Genomic DNA, 8,222 nt, shown 5'->3' with positions numbered 1-8,222 from the left:
CCCAAGGCTTCGATGTTTTAAGGTGGTGGTTCGACGTCAGTTCAAGAAATCTCTCCACTGATGATGTCGATTCGGTGGGTAATTTTGGGGTAAACCTGAACCAAACCACACCTAGCCCAGCCCTCCGTGAGATTAAAGTAGTCAGTGGAGAAAAAAATAATGTTTTTGGAATTTTTTTTTTCAAAACCTTTTCTATTTAAAATTCTTTTAAAAAATGGTCCGTTATGAACAAAGCGAAAACTAATACTAGGATAATAACGTTAAGTAAGATCATAAAAGATATAGACAAAACAATCGATACATTATGTGATAAGCATGTTCAAAAGTATAGGTCATCTCATCAACCTCATAATTGAAAGTATGGAAATAATCACGCTATATAATAACTATCAATCCATAAGCTCATAGACATGCTTAAAACATTACTACCTATGGAATAAGCAGACTAAACACAGAGAGTGAATTCGATGCACGTGCATGATGAAGAATTGGGGACACAAATGGGCTATCCAACCACACACATGCAGAGTAATCTTGATACACATGTAGGATGGGGGATATGCTAATTGATCTAACTGGTGAAACACACATAAATGGCTCCCAAAGGGATAAACACACACGTCCCAAAACCTCTATGAGTGCCGAATGGGTCCCAAAGACCTAAGTATCACTGTAACTGCTAAACTTGAGGAGGGTACTCATAAGGTGGTTAGAAAACCACTTTCTCATATCTCAAACTAGATATGGATATACAAATTTTACAAGGTTAAACAAAAGTCAAAGTCGTTTCAAAGCTTAAAAATCTACACTGAACAATGAGAAGTATATTGCATGAAGTTTCCATAGAGAAGCATAATCAAACCTAATGTAAACAGTTGTTCAAATAAATCCTTTGTTACACCAAAACGATAATAAAATCCAATTCATTTGAAAATCATCAATATGATACGAAATATAATTAAAAAGAGTAATTAAAAAGAGACGGTTAAATTAAATTTAAAATAAAACCCACTCATAAAGGTCCGAAGCTAACTCGACCCTCAATAGGTTCATCGTCGATGGTAGCGGAGCTGTGGCACCTAGATCAAGATAATAAATTATTAAAATTGATTGCAAAAATAGTCTCAAAGGATCCAATGAACGTTTTAAAGTGTTTTTGGCACTCAAGAGGGGCCTCAAAAGCCTCTTTGGGCCCACTTAGCCCGATCGGTTTAAAACAAAAAATCACAAATAATCTCCGATTTCGGTAAAATTTATATCAATGGAAATGACCCTTTAGTTCAAAGATGCATAAGTTTTTTGTTTTAACTCCAATTTCAAACTATTTGCTCTTACGAGCTCATGGGGGTCAAGCTCTATGTCGTGGCATAAAGACAAATTCCTTCATTTGTCTCTAAACAAAAAATCCATTAAATTTCAAAATGTATATTATTGACGGCATAATGGTCAAAACACATTAGAATTTTAATAAATAAATGAAACTTTGAGACGTCTTGTTACATACTACCCTAACTAGGCCTCATCATTTGGCCCGCGGGCTCATGGGCCGATGGGGGCCCGCCCGGCCCATTGGAAAAAGCTCGGCCCGGCCCGTTATGGGCTTTGAGATGGCCGCCTTGGGCCATGCTAGGCTTGGGTGTCGGCCCGGCCCGATTAAGCCCAAGAAAGCCCGGCCCGCCCACAAAAGTTCGGCCCGTTAGGCCCACATACGTATATAATTATGCATAAATAAGAGTTTAGGATTATGATTATATCACTTAAATCACATATATAATTTGTTTCATTTTATTTACTTTTCTTTACACATTCCTAGTTTATAATTGGATGATTAGCACATTAATTTACGTCAATTATTAATACAACAATTATATATATATATATAAATAAGATGAACAATATATCATATCACTAAATATAATCATATCACGAAGTATAATCGTACCACCAAATATAATCATGTTTTTCTTTAACACATCACCAAACATTTATATATTTATTTATACCATCCTTTAAAAAAAATATCTTTTTTATACTTATTATTTTTTAAAATTATTTCTTAAAACGTATTACGGTCTAATTATGTAATAACCTCAAAAATAATACTTTGTTTTATTATTTTTGTGGAAAATCTTATTAAGTTGTGTGACTTTATTGGGTATTTTATGAATTTGGTTTGATGTGAAAATATTGGAATTAAGTGAGTTTAATCTCAAATTTAGACTAAAATGCCCTTATGATTAAGTTTATGATTTTTTTCGAATGAAGTAGGCCCGTTTCGGCCCGGCCCGGCCCAATGGGCTTTCTCAAGCCCGACTTATGGGTCGGACTTGGGCTTTGAATTTTCTAAAAAAACCCGGCCTGGCCCAAGCCCTAACCCTAACTAACTCGCATAACCTACATCTGCACCACCAACTATTATCTTTTAAGCACCCTTATTATATCCATTCAGGCAGTTTACTAATAAAACCTATTTTTCACCTCTAAAATTATCAAGAGTGGTGATGAGAAATACAAAGGCAAAGAGACCGTTTTATATTTTGCCTTCACTGAAAATTTTCGTTGCAACTTTCTAGATTTAAACTAGTAAAATTTATTTTATATTGCTTTCACTGAAAATGCATGTTTCCAAGAACATAGATTCCAACACTAATATTTGTTTTGATAGAGAGATCATGATGTAGTTAGGTTACCAACTAGCTCTTCTTTATTTGATGTTCTTTTGAAAGGGATTTTAAATTGAAATTCCACTTCACCGAGTTGAAAAGAAAAAGAAGAAAGGCAAAGTGAGTTATGGTGGGTAAGGTATATGATTATTCACTTTTTTTTTTTTTTACTTCGGATCTCGAACCTCTACTTTGATTTTCTCTATTAGGATATGCTTCCTTCTAATCTCCACATGACACTTCAATTAAATGTATTCTAAGAGATTTTTTTTTTTTTGAGAAATGAAATTCATTCATAGAATCAAAGTAGCATACATAGAACGACACGAAACAGTGGCCTCATTATAACCTTCATGAGGGGCAAACCCCGTGATAGGAAATAGTACCACACATGTCATTGACTAACAAGATAGTCTGAACCAGTCACGCAAAACCAATGCTAGGGCAAGATAAAATAAAATAGCAAACTAACACATAGACCTTCGAGCATAGACCTTTGACGAGAACACTACAACACAATCCAACTATCAAAAGAGTCCTCGTATGAGATCATAGTCCTTTGCATAGCCACAAGACATCGAGAGCATCCGACAGAGAACACAATACACCAAGTAGAGAGAAAAAATCCACTAAGCACACCATATCCAGCCACCTCCAATAGCAATTGGTGACGAAAGAAGAGAAATATGTAAGGAACAACACAAAAAAGAGACTAACCCATAAGCAGTCGGAAAGAAAATAAAATAAAAAAGCCCCAAGCACATCGTATCATATCAACACTGACAAAGAAACCTCATATGAAAACATAGTCCTTGAGATAGGCGAAGAATCAAAGATCATCTAAGAGGAGAACGAAGAAACCACCACGCAACAACAATAAAACTAGCCTAGCCACTTAACCTGAACATGAGGATTGACAATCCGCAAAGACTGGTATACACTGTACCTGCTCATTCAGGAGGATGATTGGTCTCAAGTCATTTGTGTAGAGACACTAAGATAAGTGTATAGGTGGTTCACTAGAGAGTCAATTCATTGAAAGCGATCAACCAAGAGATCTTGTATGAAAGTTTTACTTACATTTCAAACAAGATCTCCATAGTTGTAATAATGTAAGTTAGTCCTCAACTTGAGGCACCACAATTGTCTTGTGGAAGCATTGTGGATCTTAGATCATACTAAATAGTTAAGTTCTCTCTAGGGCATAAGTCTATGGTATTGTTGGGGTTCATGATCAATCCATTGAGGCAGGTGATTGTACAATAAGGGATCTTTACCTTAAGTACTAGGTATGATTGAGAATGGTCATTCCAACCATACTTGTATGAGTCATATAAGCTTGGAGTTCATATTAGTGGCTTGACATGTTTTCTGTGCCATATTAATGTGACCAATAGCATTGAGTTAGAGAATGACCATATTACATTGTAATTCCAATTGAATAGTTACTCCATCTTATTCCATATTGGATTGGGTAACTGTGGTATGTTGCTAGAGGTCACTCATGGTTTGTGGAAGCCCTGAGGAGAATTAAAAAGGGGTTTTAATTCACAATCGATTAAGGAAGAGTTTAAATCACCCACTGACTCCCCAATTAGAACCTAGCGGATTGCACATCCATAAAGGTAAGAGATGGAAAATTAATTAGGAGATGATGAGCAATGATTAATTAGTTAATAGAGATTAATTAAATAATCACAGCTCGGGATTTGTATTGGGCTCGGGACTTGTAAACTTAGTTTGAGAGGTTTAAGGACCATTGGACTTATAAAATGAGATGTGCATGACAACTTAAATGGAGAAGCCCAAGAAGCCCAATAACAAGGGAAATTTGGCCATTGTGTTCATATGGGTCATGGGTGACCCAACTTAAAATGCCCTTGCCTATAAATACATAGTTATAGGATTGAGTCATCTTAGGGTTTTTGGATGATGAGAGGTTAAGGAGGCAACACCATGCTCCTCCTTCCCCTCCACCATGGCCGCCACCACAGTACTAGCACCTCCACCTTCACCTCCTTATGGTTCTTCATCTCCTCATCCATCCTCTTTCTTTGGTGTGTATGAAGTTAGAGGCCAAACATTTGGGGTGGCTTTCTTTTAGAAAACCATTTAGTGAAGGCCTTTCATGGGTGATCAAACTTGAGCTTTGCTGAAGGTAGTGCTTCAATGGTATAAAGAATTCCCTACTCTCTCTCTAGTAGTTTGCAGAGGTGTCTAAGTGCTTCAATCCATTTAGGCCTAAAGATACTTGGGTTAGATTTTGTTTTTTAAGCTCAAAGTTTTAATTTTTGCTTCCATTGCTTAGAGCTCAATAACACCAACATATAGGCGCAAATGGATCCTAAGTCGGAGTTCAAAAGAAAAAAGTTACGATCAAGAACACAAGGTCCAACATTGCAAACCTCTGATTCTCAATTTATGTTAATTGATCATTGTCAGCTCGTGCAATCTACAAAGATCCGACCATTGTATAATCTCCAACACTTACTATGTTGGTATGGGTGTTTCTAGGATTGGGTAGGAACTTATGGATCGAGAATCCATGGTCCATAGGTGGGGCCCCTATGAAGATTTGATGGTTAGATCGTGGCCGAGTTAATAGGATGTGCTTCTGTTTAGGGGTGGTAGAAATCCACCCAGGCACGAGAATTGGTCGGGCTAGAGTGAAAGAACATTAGGCATATTTGGAAATAGCTGGGCAGCTATTGGAACAGGAGCTTGCAAGGTGCAGACGGGCTAGGAGTTCAAAATCTGGCCTGGGCTTTGAAGCTTGGAGGCCGTAGTAGTCCGGGCCTCTCAAGATTGTGGCGGATGGAACTAGCTGGGCACAAGTTGGCAGCCGGGCCTCTCAAATGCAAAAATGGGCAGCAAGGTGGCTAGGCAAGGCAGAGAAAAAGGGCCTTGCGAGATGCGGCCGATAAGCTCAAATGGGTTGGAAATCTCGGCGGAATTGGAGAAGTTCATAACCGAGATGTTGAAGCTTAGCGTCGCAATAATTCGGGCTGAGTAAAGTTGCGGCGGAGATGCACAAGTGGGATTATTTCGGGTGGATAAATATGCGGCCGAGTTTTTGGTTTTGAGAAGATGCAGCTGGGATATTTAATATCTTTGCATATTGGGCTGAAAAGTCTTTGTTTATTATATATATATATATATATATATATAATAGGGAGAGTAGATATCACACATGCGGCCGAAATTGAGAGTCCTGTGCAAACTGTTTATATGGGCAAGCTGTTTTGGGGCTGTTTTAAATGGGCTGCTTTAGAAACTACATATATATGCAAGTGTATATATATATATATATATATATATAGTTGAGTGAATGGCATGCACGCAGGCTAGAAGGATTTGCCCAACTTATGCTTATATTAATATATATATATATATATTTGTGTATATATATTGAATAATATGAAATCTTATATTATATGGATGGCAATATAAGGAAAGACGGATGCCCAAGTTTAAGCCATCTATTCACGCCAAGATTTTCGGAAGATTATGTGCACGTGATGGAGGCCTCACGAGGAAAGAAATCAAAGGATTTTTTATAGTAACTCCGATTGTTCCAAAACAAGGAAGAATCAAGCATGTTAGAATATCAATGCAATCCCACGGATTTAGGAGGGCTTCGAAAGGAAAGATTTTAAAGAAGAGTTTACATTTGGCCATTCAATGGCTAGCCTATGGGCTGACGAGTGCCCTATATAAACCTTGCTCCATGAAGACATCAAACACACAACATCAGACAAACAAACCTATCTTTCGTCTCGCACTTTTCTTTTCCTAGACCTAGGATTTTATTTTTCAAGCACCTAATGTAGTGAGTTCTTCATATTTCTAGTGTAAGTTTATATTTTCCCTGTCATTTAAATTCTTGTTCGGTTTATATTTCTTGTCATTTCAATTCAAGTTTATTTCGATACCTTTACATTTAATTGTTATCGCACTTCGATTAAATTTAATTTCAAGTTTATTTCCTTTTCGTTCTTATCGTTCTTATCGCTTTTATTTCATTCTTGCTTTATCTATCGCTTTGATTTATTTTATCGCATTTCAATTCTTGTCTTTACGTTTATACGCATATTTAGTTTAATTGCATTATTTTTACTTAAACATAAAAATCACAAAAACATCCGTACGAAACCTAACCATTCTTAAGCCCGAGAAAGTGAAAGAATCTAGGCCAAGAAGAGGTTCCTTGCTTGGTCGATCAATCGTTTGGTCAGAAGTTAGAAGCGCAACACATCCATCTATTCGCATTCCATTCAAGCCCAATTTCGGGGCTTGGTAGTGGCACGCCCGCATCCAAAAGAAGAAGGACCAAAAGTTCCTTCCGTCGGCCACCCCGGCCGAAAAGAGGGAAACAGCTTCTAAGATTGTTTTTGGCATATTGGAACTTACAAATTGGAAATCTAATGTTGAGAAACCCGAGTCGGTTTCAGGAGTTGTTGTTTTGATGTAGGGCCCATGTGATCTCTAATAGGAACTTTTGGTGAAACACCCTCTACCATTGTGTTTTGTTGTTGTTAATGTTTATGACTCAATTATGAAAGTTAGGGGATGAACTTGTCGGTTGGAACCCCAGGTTGATATGGGGGCATTTTCGTCATTTACACACTAAGATACTACCATGAATTCACTAAAGCCTTAATTATAAATATAATGGCTTGATTTGGATTATATGATTACACCTGTATACTCATTTTAATCTAGTAACTTTTAACCCAAATTATGAGTAACCTTCCTTAGCAGTGGTTACAATATGGTTAGAGAATGTGTGATGTGTCTCACACAAGTATATGACCAACATACTTGCTCTGTTTGTGTGCATGTGTTTCACACAAGTGTATGACCACCAGATCCCTACTTTGCTTGTAGGAAGGTGTTTCCCACAAGTATATAACTAGCAAATTCCCCTCGATTCTTGTGTGTATGTGTTTCACACAAGTGTATGACGGTAGATTCCCTGCTTTGTTTGTTTGGATGTGTTATGCGTAAGTGTAGGACCATCTTAATCTTGCTTTAGAAGCCTTTTCTCTCTCTTTCTCTAGCATGACCGGTTTTTGGGTGGGTATTAAGTCACTTGGGCCACTTGGTCCAAGTTGACCCCATTGACTATTTTAGAGACCCAATTTCTCTAAGCCCATTGGGCCTCCATTCGCAAATCAGAATTTTAAGGGCCATTTCATTTTCTATGAATTAATATAATTAATTAACTTTTTAATTAATTTTATCTATAATAAATTAATCTAACTAATTGATCTAACTGTTGATTTAGTCATTTTCTATAACTACCTAAATTACAAGCTTTTTGGTGTGCCTATTGGGTTCTAATTAGGAGGTAATGGGTGATACTTGAACTCTTTCTTATCGATTGTTAATTAAAAATCCTTTTAAATTCTCAATATGATGAGGACCGAGTTACAAAATGTTCTAAAAACTTCGACAAACTGTAAGTGATGTCTAGCAACATGTCATGGTTGTCTAAGCTAAAGAGAATGTCTTTGGATAACCCATTTAGTTGGAATAACAAAGCAATTCGATAAGGCA

This window comes from Prunus mume, linkage group LG5 (genome assembly GCF_029339155.1).
Source record: "Prunus mume cultivar Tortuosa linkage group LG5, ASM2933915v1, whole genome shotgun sequence".
Taxonomy (NCBI): domain Eukaryota; kingdom Viridiplantae; phylum Streptophyta; class Magnoliopsida; order Rosales; family Rosaceae; genus Prunus; species Prunus mume.
Note: the sequence above shows the minus strand (reverse complement) of the source record.